Source organism: Prionailurus viverrinus, chromosome B1 (genome assembly GCF_022837055.1).
Source record: "Prionailurus viverrinus isolate Anna chromosome B1, UM_Priviv_1.0, whole genome shotgun sequence".
NCBI lineage: Eukaryota > Metazoa > Chordata > Mammalia > Carnivora > Felidae > Prionailurus > Prionailurus viverrinus.
In genome coordinates this window covers 60634844-60654991 of record NC_062564.1, presented here as the reverse complement: position 1 = coordinate 60654991, position 20148 = coordinate 60634844, and positions in this window count along the sequence as shown.

Below are 20148 nucleotides of genomic sequence, written 5' to 3'. Positions count from 1 at the left end.
TTTGACAGCCCTCCCGCTAATAACACCCTATGCTCTTGGCCGTTGAAACATCCACAAGAGGGCACTTGACCGCACCTTGAATAATTCCTTTCTGCCTGCCTGGTGATTGTGACCTGGCTTTGGCTTAAGTAACCCAGAGAAATTCTCCACCACCCATTGAACTGCAACCACAGTTTCTACAAAAATATCCAAACCCAACTTGAAGAGGGAGTCCCCATTCCAAGTGTATCCTGTGGGTACTCATTCCCTCAGCATGGAGATACTGTTGGGTTTCTGTTAATGTTTTCATATTTACTCTCCTATTTTGTAGCTTAAAATTTCTTTATGCTAAATTCCCCCTTTAAACTACAGTGTGGATTCTGTTTCTTGATTGGATTCAGACTAATACATCGGTGTTACTGAAAACCATGGAAGTATTTACCATCAAACTCAAATTAAATTCTCCTTTGTTCAGACCCAAAAATGTCTATGGCCTGTAAAAGACCATCCAACATTACGAAAAGAGTGAAGTCAACTCACAATTGAAAGAGACAGTTTTTTTTTTAATTTTATTTTAAGTAATCTCTATACCCAATGTGGGGCTTGAACTGACATTGAGTTGCATTTTCTTCTGACTGAGCCAGCCAGGTACCTTAAGAGATACAAGTTTTAATCAGTGCATTTAACCCTCTCAACATCTGTCCTTTTCTTCTCCCTCTCACTCTGTGTGTGTGTGTGTGTGTGTGTGAATATATATATATATATATATATATATATATATATAAGATATATTATTATAAACATGAGCTTTGGCTTCGGAAAGAGGCCATGCAAGTTAGTTTAATGGAAAAAATTTTTTTTCCAGCCCTGAGAAGTCTAGTCTCTGTCTGGACAGTCATTTCCCAATTAAAACTCTATCCCAGGATTGGCAAACTACTGTAAGCAGGACAAATCCAGTTTGCCATGTGCCTTTGTAAATAGAGTTTTATTAAAACACACAGATACCTATTTCTTTAAATATTCTCTATGGTTGCTTTCATGCTATAATGGCATAGTTGGATAGTTGGGACAGAGATCATATAGCTCACAATACCTAAAATATTTACTACTCATTTTATAGATAAAGTTTTTTGATGAATGTTCTGTGCTATTGAGTGGCATTGAAAATTTTAATAGGCAGCCAGTCATTTGCATGCACATGAAAATATGTAAGCACTTTGAAGTCAGCCATTACTTTCTGATATAAGAACCCAAGAACAGCTCTATGTGTTTCTATGTGAAGTCAAAAGGTTGATGGCCACTATTTTCCTTGGTGCTCAGAAACTTTTAAATTTTACATTCAATTCCTCTACTATGCTATGAATTATGCTAAGTGCTACTATGCTATGTCAGAAGTGTGAACATGAGATTATATGTTACTTTTTTTTTTTAATTTTTTTTCAACGTTTATTTATTTTTGGGACAGAGAGACAGAGCATGAACGGGGGAGGGGCAGAGAGAGAGGGAGACACAGAATCGGAAACAGGCTCCAGGCTCTGAGCCATCAGCCCAGAGCCTGACGCGGGGCTCGAACTCACGGACCGCGAGATCGTGACCTGGCTGAAGTCGGTCGCTTAACCGACTGCGCCACCCAGGCGCCCCTATATGTTACTTTTTGAAACTACTTTTAAAGTCTAAGAGTTAATATGTTTAAAGAAATTTTAGAGCGGGAGCAAAGAGAAAATGGATATAAGTACCATTGCAGATTTAAATTAAAAAAAAAAAAAGCTGTCATCAAAGCACAAAGGCCATGATTGGGAAGTTGGATTGGAAGCTTGTTGCAGAAGAAGAGTGGAGATTTAAGAAGACTGGAAAAAATGATTAACCAAACATTTATAAGACTTCAGTCCACAATTTCTCTCCTTTTAAATGACTAGCATATATAGAGGACAGTATTAAGGAAGGCTAATGTAAGAATTGGAACATAATATAAAAGTCACTTATTTAGTGAGATTTGGCAGAATATCTGCCTTTCAGAGACTACAAAGTCCAGCTTAGCAATACCATATTTCAAAAAAAAGTGAGAATCTTAGTAAGATGGAGATGAATGCATGAGCTAGAATCAAATTTGGTTTTACTCTGTTTCAGAAATAATGTAGGAGAAATAAATCTGAGATGCCAGCTGTTCTTTTAAATAGGCCAAAAAATAAAATAAAATAAAAATAATGTGAAAAGACACACAGAAATTTCTCAAATGATGACAATTAAAAGATACTAATTATTTGGCATCATTCTTTCTGTTCTTAAATATGTCTTAGAGAAATATTTAAATGTCTATCCAAATATGTACACATATTTAGAATCAATCCTTTCATTATCCATTAATTTTAACATAACTGGTTTTGAAATGAAATTTCCTTAGTGTGAACCCCTAAAGGAAAACAGATGTGCTTAATTTAATAATAAAATGTCTTTAACTGTAGAGTCTGACTATAGAAGCAGCTAGTTTTCATGCTCCCTTATTTTATCCATATTCTGATTTATACACTGAATCTGCTTACATAAAATACTATTCACAACTTCCAGAAAGAGAAGTTATTTAAGCTGATACATATTTGAAATGATGCTTTGAATAAAAAATTAAATATCAGTGTAGCAGGAATTGCATTTTGTATGAGTAACCTTTCTTGTGAATTTGTATTTAGATGCACAACAGCTGGTGAAAGGTTTTTTTTGGTTTTTTTTTTAATGATTTGGACATTAAGGTAATTTGATCCATGCAGTTCTATTACTCCTCAATACACAGAGATTTTGTTCATTACAGATCAGTAACCACACTAACATTGGTATCTAGGAACCATCACTGATTTCACAAGACAGATTAGAAGTCAACTTATTTACATGTACATTTATTATAACCCTTCTTAGTACTGCCATATGGTGCTGGTGTATTGATTTTCTAAAGGAGACGACATGGGAAGAGGTTAACGATATGCTCCAAGAGTGACATTTTTTTAATGTGGTTTTCTAAGCCAGGATATGACTGGATTCTATAGATTGAGAAACTTTTTTTTCTTAGTTCAGGCTCAAAGAAGTCACCATTATAAGCATGGGAGGAACAAAGAATTCTAACTAATTAATTATAAAATGAAGTACTATCATTTTTTGATGCACAAACTCAAGTCTCTCCTTGATGACCCCTCTTGTTAGTATCAAGGCACCCAAAACACCAAAAGAGTCACAAAATATTTACGTAGCATATGAGTTGAACAAAGAAAATGAATATTGCTTCCAGGTTCTTTCTCTCCTACAATAGTTTATACTCACTTAGGGACTAGGGTACTCTTCTATCACTATCCTGTAGACAGTGCTAAACATTAACCAATTCTAAATATGTTTTCCTTTCTTATTTTTGTCTTCATTTAGACCATGACTCTTCTGCTAAGATACACTAGCTTTATATGGTTTCAAGGAAGAGACAACTTTTCAGCATTATTTAACTCTATTTCAAACCTTAGTCCTTTTTATTCCAAGTCTCTATCAGTAACATATTTAAGCATCATGATTTAGGACAGATTTTTCCCATAATAGGCTCCTCTCATTTGTTGGGCTTCAATTTATCTAATTCTACCTCAGAGAGGGTAAACTTAGTATCTGCCCCAGGAGAGGAAGAGGAATCCCAGGAGGAGGAGGAGGAAAAGGATGGGGAAGAAAAAGATGGGGAAGAAAAGGAGGGGGCTTAGAAAAGAGTAATTGTAGAGAAATTATTCAAAGTGCTTATTTATGTGCACTTAACCAACCAGTCCAAAAACCTAACGAAAATGAAAAAGAAATTGTCAGTCTAAGAGTCCCAAGTCAAAACAGGAAACAACCTGAATAAGAAAGTTAGACAGCATTTTTACAATTTGGTGGGAATATAGGTTTCCTATTTTTAAAAAACTCACACTTTTGTTTGTTCATTTACTCAGCAAATTTGTATCAGAGGGCTATTCTGTGTAAGTACAGTTCTAGGCACTGAGAATACAGGATTGGACAAGAAAGGTAAGGTCCCCTAATCCTCTGGAATTTGCATTGTAGCCAGGGAAAATGAAAAAAGGAACAACTATAAATGATTCTTATGTAGTGCAAGATCTTTCAGTTGAAATAAAAATAACATTGCAGAATGCTAGAATCTGGTTTTTTGTGGTTTTTTTTTTTTTGGTGTGTTTTTGTTTTTGTTTTTTGTTTTTTTTTATTCCTTTACCAATAGTTAGAAGCAAGTGCCACTATAGAAAACAGTCTCCACTTTCAAGATAGAAGTATTAAGGAAGAGTCAGTAAATCAATGGAAACTTCCATTTTCATTATAAATTTATGAGAACTTTGTAATTTCCTTAGGCCGTTAAGAATTTACAACAACAACAACAACAATAAAATGTACCTAAAATTTTCCACCTTTGAGTCACATCTTGTTGCATCGCTATTGAAACTCTTAGAATCCTGCCTTTAAGTAGAGTAGCAAAGTTTCTCTGTAAAGGGTCGTTAAGTATTTTTGTCTTTGTAGGCCAAGACACAAAATTCAGAATATTATGTAAGTACTTATGTTACCAAACAGAAAATAATTCACAGATTTTTACTGATGCAATAAAAATTAATAATAATAATGAATTATGATTTTTTGGTAATACAGGTCTGCTTATGAGAAGGATGGAAGTTTGGAGGGGAGGATTACATTTCACTTGCTTGGGGTTCAACGGATTGTCATCAAAATTCATTGCAAATGTCTATCTGTTAATGCCAATCTGTAATGACATTTTACATACATCCTCTCTGAAAATATTTTTTCACATAGAACCTGACAAATAGTCAATAGGAAAATGCTTTTTTTTTTTATTTTTTTTCTAACATTTATTTATTTTTGGGACAGAGAGAGACAGAGCATGAACGGGGGAGGGGCAGAGAGAGAGGGAGACACAGAATCGGAAACAGGCTCCAGGCTCCGAGCAGTCAGCCCAGAGCCTGACGCGGGGCTCGAACTCACGGGCGCGAGATCGTGACCTGGCTGAAGTCGGATGCTTAACCGACTGCGCCACCCAGGCGCCCCAATAGGCAAATGCTTTTTATTAAACATAATAATCTCTTGAAAGGCATTTATGGAATTGTATTAGATTCTGTTCTTGATATTTGCCCTTAGGCATATCATTACAGGGCAGATTATCACTTCCAAGTGATAATAAATAAGTAGATTTTAGAATATTAAAATGTTCTTTATGTGTACACTGAGCTTTGAAATACACTGCCAGAAGCGTGGTTTGAGTTTGGAAAATCTGATACAAGTTTCTGACAGCATGAGGATCCTGCTTCTTGTCTTAATTTTAGAACATAAAGCATATAAAGTCGTGTGACATTACTCATAATTCAAATAACGTTGGTCGGCACCAGTGCAGCTTTGCCGAAGTGTAAGTTTCACAGTTAAGTACATTTGCCTTGTAATTTTAGGCTGAACTCATGAAACATTTTCAAGTCTGTAGCAAAAGCTAATTCAAGGCTATTTAGTATCTGATAATAGTGGTTGGAGAAAGTTCCTCCCTTCCGGAATATTCTCAGTATCAACTCTTACCCTAACGAAATACCCTAATGGAACTTTACCACTGCTAAGTTATTGAACTGTTGTGTGGTATGGCAACTCAGAACAGCCAGCTTCTAATTCAGACAAAAATTCACAGAACTGAGGATGATTGGGTTTATGAGAGGCACTGAAGTTCACTGTTGACGCTGCTGTTTCAATAAAACATAACAAATTCAGGCATTTTCCTGAATTCTCAGGTAAGTACCTGCTGATGAATAATACAATGGAAAACCAGAGGCTTTAAACATCTTACATTTTCCTAAGTTTTGTAAATTGGTCCAAATACTTTTTCTGCTCCATATATATTTTTATCACTATCAGTTGTACCCAGTAGATTGCACTTAAGGTTGTACTGAATTAGTGCTTTCTCAGCTTCTTAAAAAAATATCCTTACTTATTGTTCCAGGCACATCATTCTTAGAGGTTAATTCTTCAGCCTCTTAAAACCTGATATCAACTCGTGAAATAACTACTGAGGAGTGTCAGTAACATCCAGAAACTCATCAAGAGCAATGAAAAACAACTTGAAGTTATTTTCCTTGTTAAAAATAGGGCAAATTGATTATTGATGTTGCTTTCAAATCCTCAGCTCTTCATGCAACTGTTTATGCTGAAGGCTAATCATCTTTAAAAAGTTTTTCTCTAAACACTTTTCTTCAGCTGCTGCAATCAAATATGATTTAACTAGCTTACCATTGGTAAATGACTTTTCTTGCTTAGCTATAAATAAAACAATTGTAAATTTATTTTGATTGTAGCCGCATTTCAATTTTTTCTTTTCGTGAAGAAATTCTGCTGTGATGAGTTATACTGTTTTAAATGTTCTAATGTTTCTGAACATTGCTTGTCTGTGAGTAGGGAACATTTCAGTGAATGCTGAATCTACTATCAACATGTATTCTTTAAGCATAGATAGAGTGTCATTGCGTAATAAACAATGGTTTTCTATCTAATTTGGTGCAAAATAATCCATACTTTACTGTGCCTTAAAAATGTAGCATATGAAGTCCATTCTTTTCCTTCGTTTAAACTTTATGAGCATGCATTGGTATAAATATAAATAAAATGTGTTATGGTAACAGGTGGCATTCGAAATGCTGCCAAATTATTACTGTGTTACCTCAATTTGTAAGTGCCAAGCAGCAACAGGAAGCAATGAGAGTGCCACATGTATACATTCGCTTTCACAGCACTTAACTTCTCTGATGTTGTATTACAAAGCAGCCACAGACAATACATGAATGAATCAGTGTGGCTGCCTTCCAGTAAAATTTGAATTTCATAAAATTTTCATGTGACATAGAGTATTATCATTCTTTTGATGTTTTTGGCCATTTAGAAATGTAAAAGCCATTCAAAACTCACGGGCCATAAGATATAAGTGGTGGTCCAGGTATGGACCAAAGGCTGTAACTTGTTAACATTCTGTTTCTGATTTAGAAAATAAAAATACAGGTATCTGATGTTTGTAAGACACAGAGTTTAAATGTAAGAATACCGAAAGGTGGAGAGTAAAGTGTAAAAGAAATCCAACAATAACCAAAGAAAGTGGGTAGCATTATCTTCTGTTGGTTTTTCACTGTTGACTCTGATATGCCTCATTTTTTGTTGTTTTCAGTTTATCCTCACTAGGGTTTGCTAAGTTTCTAGAATCAATGATTTGATAGATTTCTTCAATTTTGGAAAATTCTCAGTCATTAGCTTTTCTCTCGTTTCTCCCTTCTGTGACTACAATACACATATAATGTGTGATATCATTATATATATTGTATACCAGCCTATCCAGTGAATTTTCATTTCTGATATTTCATTTTTCATTTTCAACATTTCCATTTGGTTATTGTTATCATTTCAATACATGTACTAAATGTCCTTCTTCTGTTCATGCATTTTCTGTGTTTAACATAATATAGTTAACATAGTTAACTTAAAATATACTTATTTTAAAGTCCTGGTCTGATGATTCCAATATTTGGGAAATACCTGGGCTTGCTTCCCGTCATGAAATGAGTCACATTTTTTTTTTTTTTTGCTTCTTCATATGTCTTATAATTTTTGGTTCTATGTTGAACCTTACGTTTAAAAGAAAATTAGAAGTAAATAATATTTAACCTAAGTGTACATTCATTCAATTACTACATTACTAGAATAGGAAACTCAGTCAATCTAATCTGTGATTTAACTGAGCAAGCATTTGTTGAAATACTAGTCAAACTCAATTAATCAATTATTGCTACTATTTCAAGGCTAGAATCAGAATTGAATCTTAGACTCTGAGCATGGGTGATAAGGAGGTATTCTCATTATGTTTAAAGCCATAAATTTGGGGATCTCTTGGGATTTCTCTCTCCTGTCTTTCTGCCCCTCCACCCCTCCCTTCCTCCCCCACCCACTCCTTCTCCTCATTCTCCTCACTCTCCACTCTAGACCACATCTGCTAGTGTTTCAGATTTCAGGGGGTCCCCTTTACATCACCATCCTCTGAATATCTACAGAGATTTCTGGGTGTGCTGTTGCCCAAGTTATAGCTTTTGCACCTGATGAAAGCTAGGGTACCTAAGAAAGATTTTTCTCAGCTATTCTGCACTCCTCAATTTTTTAGTAGCCCTCTATGCACTCCATTAATAACCTCAGAAGACTTTCTCTTGGTTCTTTTGCCCTAGCCCCAAACTTTATAGAATACTACTACCCACACTCAGTAGAAGGCTCATGATCTAACATTGCTAGGTAGGTGTAGACATACTTTATTGCTGGAAATTCTAATTGGATTCTAATTGGTTCTGTCAACCCATACATGGCAGCAAATCATTTGTTACAAGTTCAGCTGGTTTCTTCTTACTTCCATCTTCTCCTGTTGTTCTTTTCCTCTTATTCTGTTCAGGATAATAGTAATTGGGGATCTCTTCTGCTTTAGGAAAGGCTGTTACTTCCTGGGATTTAGTTCATTTTGTATTTCCTCTTGACCCAGCTCTCTGATATACTATTAAAAAGAAACCACAATTTCTTGCTTATCCTGCTTGTTATCATTGTTAGGATAAAAGCAACTATGTCTTGCAACTTTGATAAACCAGAAGTGAAATGAACTAGTTTTTATTGTTTAAATATTACTTGAAGTAAGTGAATATTTTAGGAAGTTTTTTTTCACCATAGTTCCTCTCTTTACTAAATTCATGTCTTTCTTAATCACTTATATATTAAATGTATTCCATAGGCTCTCCTACTCTGAGAGTTTATTTACTGATTACTTATGTCTCAGACATTGATAATGTTTGTCTTTTTCTCATCACAGCAACTCCAGGAGCCAAGTATTATTATCATCCTCATTTTGAAGATGAGGAAATCCAGGTTCAGGAATATTCATCACTTTAACAAGGTTATTTTTCTAATAGTTGGTGGAGTTAGTATTTGAACCACAGTGTTAATAGACCTCATTTAACTAAGTACTATACCACACTAAATAAATAATTGTAAAGCAAAAAAAAATGAATATAATCAAAATGCTTCAGAAGCTTTTAAAAATTGTTACTTCAGTCTAAGACATTGTATTGAATTCTAAAGTTATCCATAATTGATTGTATGATTACCTTGGCATCATTAGTGAACAAATTCTTCATTTGGACCTGCTTTCTAGAACTGTGGGATGAATTGATACTGGACTAACACAGCATTGTTTGTATAACTTTTTACCTTTGTTTGATTTCTTCTTCCCCTTATGAATCTTGTTGCAAATTTATTCATGTTCTCATTCATATTTTGAAATTATTATTATTGATAAAATATTAAATTATATTTAAATAATCTGAAAATTGTTTTTGTACTATTCTCTTGACTCACTATACATAAATAATTATGTCTTACTTTTCTTTCCATTTTATTAATTTTCAGAAGAAAAAAGAAATTATTTTACTATAAGATGAAGAGTAGGGATACTAATGAGATGTATTTTATGGCGACTCATGTATGTATTTGAGAGGATTGAGGTGATTCTAGATTCTGGAAATTATAGTATGTGAATGAGACATTTATTTATGTTTGACCTAACAGTACTAGTTAGGAGACAATTATTTGTACCACTGCAAAATCATTCCCTATCAGTTTGTGATACAAGCTCTAACTTTAATCTAAATTCACTCCATCTCAGGTATCTGTAGCTAGAATCACAAACTAGAAGCCATTAACTTGGTGTTTTAATATTTATAGCCTTAGGGAAATTCTTACAAGCCTAGAACATAAACATCCATAGAAAAGATCAAAGATCATTTTACCAAGGGACTACTAGATTAAATACTAACAATAAACCTCGTAAAGAGTGACATGTTTTACCTAATTACACAAAGAAAATGCTACACAGTAGTAAATATGTTTATTAAAGATTTGGAGTTATATGCTCTAAGAATTCTTGTTGCTATTCTAAATTTCTACATTAAATTGACAAATGATACAGACAAATTATATGTATCTTGTATGCAGAGGCACCTTAGACAATGAATTTTCCCCAACCTTCGTTAAACACATAAATAGTATCATTAATAACCTCAAAATTTTATAACATGGATGTTTGAAAAATCACCTTCAATTTCACATGTACTTTTAAAATTTATATTTCCAGGGCACCTGGGTGGCTCAGTTGGTTAAGCGGCTGACTTCGGCTCAGGTCATGATCTCACGGTCTGTGAGTTGGAGCCCCGCGTCGGGCTCTGTGCTGACAGCTCAGAGCCTGGAGCCTGTTTCATATTCTGTCTCCCTCTCTCTGACCCTCACCTGTTCATGCTCTGTCTCTCTCTGTCTCAAAAATGAATAAACATTAAAAAAATAAAATAAAATTTATATTTCCTATATTATCATACAGTAAAATCACCTTTTTCTCCCATTGGTATATAGTTCAATGAAGTCTAATACATGTACTGATTTATTTTACTCTCACATCAATCAAGATACAGACCAGTTCAGTTATAAAAAAAAAAAAACAAAACCAAAAAACTCTCTCTGCTTTGATTCTTATAACCATACCTTCCTCTGTCCCCATTCCCTTCAACTATTGGGTGTTTTCCCCTCATTTTGTTTCTACTGTCTTTTTCAGAATGTCATGTGTAGGGAATTATATTGTATAATAACCTTTGGAAACCATCTTCTTTCACTCAAAACAATGCCTTTGAGATTCATCCAAGTTGTATCAATATTCATTTTCTTCCGGATAGTATTTGATTCTGTAGATATACCAGAGTTTGTTTATCCATTTATTTGTTGAAGAATATTTGGATTGTGTTTAGTTTGTGGCACTTATGAATAAAGCGTCTATAAACATTTGCCTGTAGCATTCAACTAGTAAGCACAACGTGTTATTTCCTTAGGGTAAATACCCAGGAGTGAGACTTCTGGGCCCTATGGCAAGTGTAGTTTTAACTTTAGATCAAAGTAAAACCGTTTTCCAGGTTGGCGATCTTATTTTGTATTCTCTCCAGCCATGCGTGGGAGTTCTAGGTGCTCCACAACCTCATCAGCACTTGGTATTTCCAGTATTGTTTTTATTTCAACCATTATAACTTGTGTGTATTGGTAGCTCATTGTGGCTCTCATACCAACTTCCTAATGGCTAACGATGTTGAACCTGTTTTCACGTGGGTATTTGCCATCCTTTTGGAGAAGTATCTATTCAAGTTCTTTTCCACCGTAAGTGCTTTCTTTTTAATTTTCATATTGTTGAGTGTTGAAAATTCTTAACATATGCTGGATCCTTTATGTAATACAAGGGTTTTGCAACCATTTACACAATATGCGTTTTGCAAATATCCCCCACGCTAGAGATTGTCTTTTCATTCTTATACAGTGTCTTTTGCAGAGCAATTTTGAAGAAACACAATTTAATTTCTTTTCTTCCATGGATATTTCTTCTCATTTCCTGATTAAGAACTCTTAATTTATAGTTAGGACACAATTTTTTTTCCATGTTTTCTCATAAAAAATGTACAGCTTTACAGTGTTATTACAACTATGACTCACTTGTAGTTAATTTTTTTCATAGGTATGAGGTTTGAGTTTCATTTTTTGTATATGGATGAGAATGCTGAGGTATGCAAGATCTCAATGAACCTCAAAAGCAGTGTACCAATTGAAAGACTATATGTGCTATAATCCATAATTCCATTTATAAGAAATTCTAGAAAGAAGCAAAACTATAATGTTAGAAAACTTCTTAATGGTTAGGATAAGTTTGGATAAGGATAAGGAGGGAGTTGATTGAATGTTTTATATTATGATTAAGGGGGAGGGTATATAACCATGCACACTTATTAAGGCCCATTGAATTGCACACTTATAATTGGTGATTTATATTGTATATAAATTATACTTCAGTGTAGGTACTAAAAAAGATATGACATGGGGCATCTAGGTCGCTCAGTCAAGCATCTGATTTCAGCTCAGGTCATGATCTCCCAGTTGGTTCATGGGTTTGAACCCCACATTGAGCTCTCAGCTGTCAGCACAGAGCATGCTTCAGATTCTCTACCCACCTCTCTCTCTGCCATTCCTCAGCTTGTGCATACACGCACACTCTCTCTTTGTCTCAAAAATAAACATTTAAAAAGACATAACATGATAAAAAGACATACAAGTATTTTACTCTATACTAGCTAAAAATATGTGATGTTTTGGAAAACCTATACACACACACACACATATCACACACACACACTATATATATATATATGTGTGTGTGTGTGTGTATATATATATATATATATATATATTAATAGGAATATTTCCGATTTCCAATATAGGCTCATAGTGTGGAGTGACCACTATGCTTAAAGTGACCTGATAAAGTTATATGAACATTAATGCACCTTGTAAAGGATATTTAAAAAGAAATGCAATTCAAAAAGTCAGGTAACACTCCTGTGGTGAAAATATAACTGGCATGCATTTGAAGTTATGAGTATTCACCGTGCCTTGGTGTGTAAATAATCTAATTGCAATAGAGATGTTCAAACTATGGAGAAAAAGTGAAGGACTCTGTTTTCCAGTTGTTAGATTTATGCTGAATAGTAGATGCTGGGAGGATCCTGCTAAAAAATTAATTATTGTGAAATGAATTCAATGACTTATCAACTTCATAAACCTAAAAATCATTTTTAAGTAGCACACTATTTGGATAGGTGATTTGTCATTACTTCTTAGAACAAACTTATAGTACTTCAGTTTTGTTTATCAAAATGATTTTTGTTAGTTAATGGCGGAATTAAAGAGAACAAACCTTTATTCATAGAATAAAACATTAAAATATATTTAATAACAGCCTGAGCCCCTTTATAGTTGGAACTAGTTTGTGTTTGAATTCCTTTGTTCAACAGTAAGAGTTTCAAGACACCCAGGTAAGGATGTGAATGAATCTTGGTCCAATTCTCCTTGCTATTTTTTATCTGTAACTCATTAGTAGGTGTGGCACCTTAATATTCTTTCCTTATAACTCAATTTCTAGGGACTGGGAACCTACCTTATTGACCATGTCAGAGGCTTTCACTTGATACACTGACCAGTTCCTCCAAAGTGTTGGAGTTCTCGTGAACCTCAGTTCCCATGACTGAGATCCAAAAATTCGCTGTCAGATCTCTTTGATGCCTTTCCAGATCTGTTATTTTCTTGACTCCGCTGTGCACTTTTGCCAGCCAAGAAAAACCACTTGCCTCGCTGCCTTGAATTTTCTTCATGTACCACTTATTTTTTTCTGTCTCTCAAATATCTTTGTTTCTTTACCAGTCTAGTCCATTATAGTGTTTCCTCTCTGCTTAGTGATGAGATCTTCTTAAGATGCACAGCACCCTTATAGCCACTGCTTTAAAAGCTTCCAAGATTCATCAATACTCTCTGAATAAAGAACACTAGCCCATCTGCATATGTGTCTACTGATCAAAATGCTCTGCAGTACATTTTAAACCGCTTTCCAATATCATCTCTTACTAAATCTTAAATCTTATTCTTTACTGGAGAATTTACTATTTCCCAAACATATCCTGTCCTTTCCTGCCTGATCATCTTGCAATGGTATGCATCCCCATCCACTGACATTGGTTAGTAAGACCCCTGTTACCCTTGGAGTCCTATCTCATTTACTATTCGAGCCCCTTAAAATGGAGATTATCTCCCCTTACACTGAACTTACCTAACATTTTGTCTGACATTTTCTGATGGCACATTTATTCTACATGGTGTTGAAATTATACGTGCTCATTCCCCAAACTCCATTAGATCAGCTACTTCTTGAAAGTAAAGAGTATATCACCCCACATTGGACTCATTTCTCTAAAACATGAAGAATCTAGCATAACATATGCTCTTAACTTTTTTAACATTTATTACTCTAAATAACTAAGAGTAACAAACATTTATGAAGTGCCTATTCATTATGCACTAAATACTGGTTTCAGCAGTAGATGCAAAGACATAAATGATACCCATGCCTTAAAGAATTTACACTCTGATGGGCAAGATAAACAAATAAGCACAATTATTTTGCAGGGTTAGAAATATACCTGTGATGCTTAGGAACAGAGAAACTTACTGATAGAAGAAAGGTGATATTACATAAAGATTCCAAGAGAAAGTATTATCTGAGATAAATTTTGAATGGGTCTTTAGCTATAAATAACAGGATGGGAAGAGAAGAAGAAAGTATTCTAAGAACAATGAGCGGAGCGTGCAAAGTGATTGATATGAAACGAGTTTGGTATTACTGAAACAGAGTAGGAGAGAGGCAGGGCAGGAAAAGAATCTGACACATTAAAGAGCAGTATTTTCACTGACATGAATCTGGATTTCAGATTTAAGGGTTTTAAGTAGGGTAGTAGCATGACCAGATTCACCTCCTATAAATGAACTGAGAGCAAACCAACTGCAGGCAAGAACACCCATTGTAATGACATTCCACATTAATATAGGTCACAAATGATAAGGATATGGACTGACATGAAACAGTGGTATCCTGGACAAGCGTTAGAAGGTGGAGGAGGGACAGTATGTTATTCTCCAGACTGAGAAGGCACTTTGAGACTGGAAAACAAAGCAAGCCACTCCATACAATTTATGCAGTTTTGTTTGGGGTAACTAACTAACAAGGGGTAAGAAGTGGACAAATGATCCAGGTGCTACACAGCTATTCTCTACCCCTATCTAGACCTTAGTCCACAGACAGGTCTTATGGAGCAAGGGGCATAATGGTAAGTGCCAAGAGTGGTTATCTAAAGTGGCACCACCAGTGTGTCAGTCATCCCTACTAGATATCTAAAGTGAGAACTTTGGGGCACCTGGGTGGCTCAGTCAAATGTCTGACTTTGATTTGGGTCATGATCTCACAGTTCGTGGGTTCAAGCCCTGTGTTGGGCTCTGTACTGACAGCTCAGAGCCAAGAGCCCGCCTCTCTCTCTGCCCCTCCCCACTCACACTCTGTGTGTCTCTCTCTCTCTCTCTCTCTCTCTCTGCCTCTCTCTCTCTCTCTCTCTGTCAAAATTAAGTAAACACTAAAAAATAAAAGTGAGACCTTCCATGTATCACTTTAGAGAAAATCAGAACAAGCATTCTTGCACTCAGGTCAGGGCATACATTAACATCCAAGGGGCCTGGAACATAGCCCTGACGGAGATGATTGCATGGGTGTGAACAAGATGGAGGGCCAAAGATGGAGTCTGCGTTGTTAGCCCTCCTTCAGTTCGAAAGGTGATACCCTAGATTTAGAAATATGTAATTTTTCAGGGCACATGGGTGGCTCAATTTGTTAGGCGTCCGACTTTGGCTCAGGTCATGATCTCCTTGCTAGTGAGTTTTAGCCTTGCGTTGGGTTCTGTGCTGACATCTCAGAGCCTGGAGCCTGCTTTGGATTCTGTGTCTCCCTCTCTCTCTTCTGCTCCCTCACTTGTGCTCTGTCTCTCTCTCTCAAAAATAAATAAACATTAAAAAAATGTTTAAAAAAAGAAATATGTAATTTTGGAGAACAGTTGGAAGGCAGGAATAAAGGGTAGTGAATATTATCATATGACCTCAGATTGCTGTAGTTGGTGATTTTAATAGGAAATAAAAACAGAAAAATAATTTGGGGAGAAGATGAGCTCTTCTTTGAACACATTGAATTTGAAGAGAAAAACTATTCCATAATTATCTGTGGATAGTTGAATTTATTATGTTGGATCTTGAGCAAAGCATCTTAAGTGTACAGATAGTTAGTTGCTTAGGAAGGTTCACAGGTTGCCATTTTCTCTGGCAAATGAAGCAGAAAAATAAGACAAAGGATAAGAGGGTATTGGCCAAATGGTAGTTGAATGTATAAAATACATGGTCCAGGTTATCATCCCTCAAACTTGTAGCACATCTCCCTGATTATGGTAAAATGTCCCAGTGTCCTTGGACTGCCTCCATTCTCATATTACAGTGGAAAAATAACTTCAGTTATAAAGAATCAGAGTAATACAAAGTCCTTAATCATTTTGTAAGATAAGATATACGTGATCATATATTGAATTATAAAATAATAAAAACACCTAAAAGGTACTCAATTCTTTTATAAAACTAAGCTTTATTATATGCTATAAATATTTTAAATATCACAAAACTCTCAGGAAGCCTAATGCTTATAAAATACCACTTTGATGCAAAATTCAGGGGATTCTTAAGACACGAGTACTTCTTAAACTGAGTTCTCGTAGGAATATAAAAATATGCATATCCTTATCCCACAATTAACATGGTCAGGAACAATTAAGAACAAAATAAACTGATCATGAGCCAAACCTGTAGACTACTTTTTTATCAAAAGCAAGTATAGTTTACAAAAAAATATATAGATCATTTTATGGTTTCTTAATGCATAATTCAGGAGGGTGAGAAATTCAAGATGCTGAAGTCACTAATAGGGTATTGTGAAGCATTCATTCCAAAATTCAATTCTAATCTGTTGACTGCATTTTCTGTGCCCTGCTATTCTGTGTTCCTCTGGCACAATCTTCACTATTACCTCCAATCTTCTAGTAAAATTCTATAAACATGCAGTTGACTCACATTAGTTATTCATTTGTAAAATTAAATATAAAAGTTCTGTGTCCTGATTTATGTTGGTACAGGGCAGAGAGATAAATCATAAGTTCAGAAAAACAGTGATATAAAAAGCCCAGGGAAAGGAGAGAATCAGAGCAAGAGATGATTAGTAGAAAAATAAACCCTTGAAGGTATTTACATGTGGGCTGAGGGAAAATGTGTCTACAAAGCTAGAAGTTGGGGGGACATGCAGATAGATTATTGCTTGGTTACATTAATATAATAAGGTATCAAATTTACACGTATGATTGTTCTATTGCTACCTTTTCCCTTCATCCTCTATTCTTACGTTATTTGTAAATCCAGAAAACTGTTATAGGCATAGTTGTATTTTAGGGTTATCTACTTTCTTTACGTGTGCTCTAATATGCTTTATTAATCCCATTTAAAAGTCCATTGGTGTTTTTGGAATAACCCTAAATGGTTCACTAAACTGAGCACATTTATGCATTTGGAATAAATGGAGTAGGCAGGAATTAGTTTGATATTTTTCCATGTAGTTTTATAACATATCTTTTTGTCATTATGTACTGCAAATGAATTGGCGGTATTTATGCCCTAATAGCAGTAGTTACTCTAAGAATACACAAATGGTTCAGAAAGCTTAATCATAGATATCTAATTTCGCCTTTTGGTTTGTACAATTCTTATCTATCTGTCAGTGGTAGGGCTTTGTGGATAAACTATAATTCCAACAAGATGATTCTGAAAGTCAGTAAAGTCGAGTAATCGCTACACTTTCAATGGAGATGTACAGAGAAATAGATTTGCTTGGTGATTGTTTGCAGATGTGATCGCTGGTATGAAACTGCAGACTCTCTTCTTCTTAAAAGAGTAATAAACCTCAATATTATCTGTATTGAATGGATGTGACTTTATATTACTTCCATTATGTAACATAGGACAATTTAAGCAATGTAAAACCTACTTTAAAAAAGAAAAAGATTCCAACATATTACTTTCGTGCAGGCTCTCTGTTCAATGAAATTCTGGTTTACTCTGATTCTGAAGAGAGACTTTTAGGGATGGAATAATGTTAAAATGCATGCCATTTTAGTTTAGATATGCCCATTTGAATTCACAGCATGTGATAGCTAAGTATTTGATTGCCAATGTAGTGTAGGAAATTGGTTTGTAAAAATCATACTGGATTTTCAAGCTAAGACCAAATGAGGACATTACCATTTGGATTATTTCAAAAGGACTGAATATATATCTTTTCTTTGTTTTCCTGGGGTTTCTTTAGCCATTTTCTGTTTTGTCCCCCCTATGCCTCCATGCACACACACTCATTCTGAGAGGCAGCAGCAGAGAATTGAGATGAAAAGCATTAAATTTGGAGGCAAATATCAGTTTGAGCCCTGTCCAAAACATGCTCTTTTGCCTCTACATACCAATTTTCTTAAGTACAAAATAGGACAATAAAGCACTTTATTTCATTTATTTAATATGTTTCTTGGCTGAATAATATGTTCCAGGCACTAGAAATATCTGGAGAAGTAACTAGAATGAAGGTCATAGAATGTATACAGCCAATGACCAAATGCTTGGACTATACATTGGACTGTGAACTAATGATTCAGTCATCATATTTGTCTTTCTGACTCTCTTCAGACAAATATGAGGGTAGGGAGTAGTAAAACCACCTTTCTTAGAGGTTATTAAGCGATAGTATGTGTGAAAATGATTTGCAAACTCTAAAGCTCAAACACAAGAGGAAAGAAAACTGCACATAAACTATCAGAAGCTTTATGTCTGTAGTAATGTTTACCAAAGAAAAGGGACTAAAGCTGTGATTTTCATCCAGATATCATCTACCAACTAGCCTTTCAAGCATCTCTAAGTCCCTAATTTTATTTCAGTAAATAACATCATTTTTCCTTTAACATGTATCCTCATCCTTGAATCCAAATGAGATTTAGTTGCTTCTGTTTTATTTTTCAAATTACATGGTGTATTGGTGGAAAAGCCCTGCTCTTCTTCTTCCTGCCTCCTGTACTTCTTCTCTCCTGTGTGTCTCTTTCACTACTCACACAAAATATTCACACAGAACTCTTCACTTCTGACACTTCTGATCACTAAACATATAGAGGTTTTCCCCTCACACCAAGCAATTCTCCCTAATGGAGACGCCCCGGCAGGGTGTTCTATAATTTGATTCAACTTTAACACTATCTACCTAGAGACGGCGTCAGATCCCATGGGTCGAGGTTCCATTCCACAAGACTACTCTCACCCTACTGCAGATTCCAATAGCAACTAGTGGGACTCAGGTTACCCCACCTTCTGTCTGATTTGTCTACAGATTGGAAGTTCCCAGTCCCCCTTCTCAGGTATGATTAATTTACTAGAGTGGATCACAGAACTCAGGGAAACACATTGAACAGTTTATTAAGGGATATAATAAAGTATACAGACATCCAGATGAAGAGATACATAGGGTGAGGTTTGGTTTCGGTCCCAGTGGAGTTGGGATAAATCCCCCTTCCTATGTGGATGTGTTCACCAGACTGGAAGCTCTATGGACCTGGCACTTTGGGGATTTTTATGGAGGTTTTCTCACATAAGTATGATCAATTATCAACTCCATTTTCAGCCCTTCTTTCTCTTCTGGAGGACAGGGCATGGGGCTGAAAGTTTCAAGCTTCTAATCATGGCTTGGTCTTTCTGGTGACCAGATCCATCCAGGGGGCTCATGCAGTGTCACTTCAATAGAACAAAAGATGCTCCTCATGCTGTTATCACTTAGGAATTTATAAGGGGTCTAGAAACTCTGTGCCAGGAAATGGAAGTAGAAACCAATATATATTTTCTATTATCTCACATATAGGTTCAGGAAAATTCATATTTTTCAGGAAATTAAACGCAATGAAGGTGATGCTATTTTATATTTTTCTTTTTATAAGTCTTTTCTAGGAATATGTAGTGACAGCTCTGCTTATTTCTTCTGTTATAAATTAATACATATTGATTATTAAGAAGTTGGCTAATGTGAAAAGTTATAGATCTTGAAAATGAAGATCTTTAAATCACTATAGAGAGGTAAACATTGGCCATATTGCTGTTCAAGATTTTTGCACTTCAAAAGCTTATGACAGAGTCTAACTTAATTACCACATAATTTGCCATGAATCGTTATCATTATAATTTGAAATGATTTCAAAAACCAATTTATAATCTAAGGCCAATTCCCTAATTTTACATATCATAACTTCTTTATTCCTTCCTTCAAGGCATTTTCTTTTGCTTATTTACTTTTGCAATGAATTTGTACCTAAAGAATGTATATAAAAGATAATAATAATAAAAAGACACTAATCATTAGGGAAAAAAACAAAAAAAAAGTGAAACAATTATTAGAAAGGGAATTTGCCCACAGATTTTAAATCGCAACAATGTTTTATTTAGTTCAGCAAAGAATTTTGAGCATTTTGATTCAATCCATTTTGAAACATCAGCTGCCTATTAAATGTCAGATGCTATTCCAAGAAACTGGTAGAA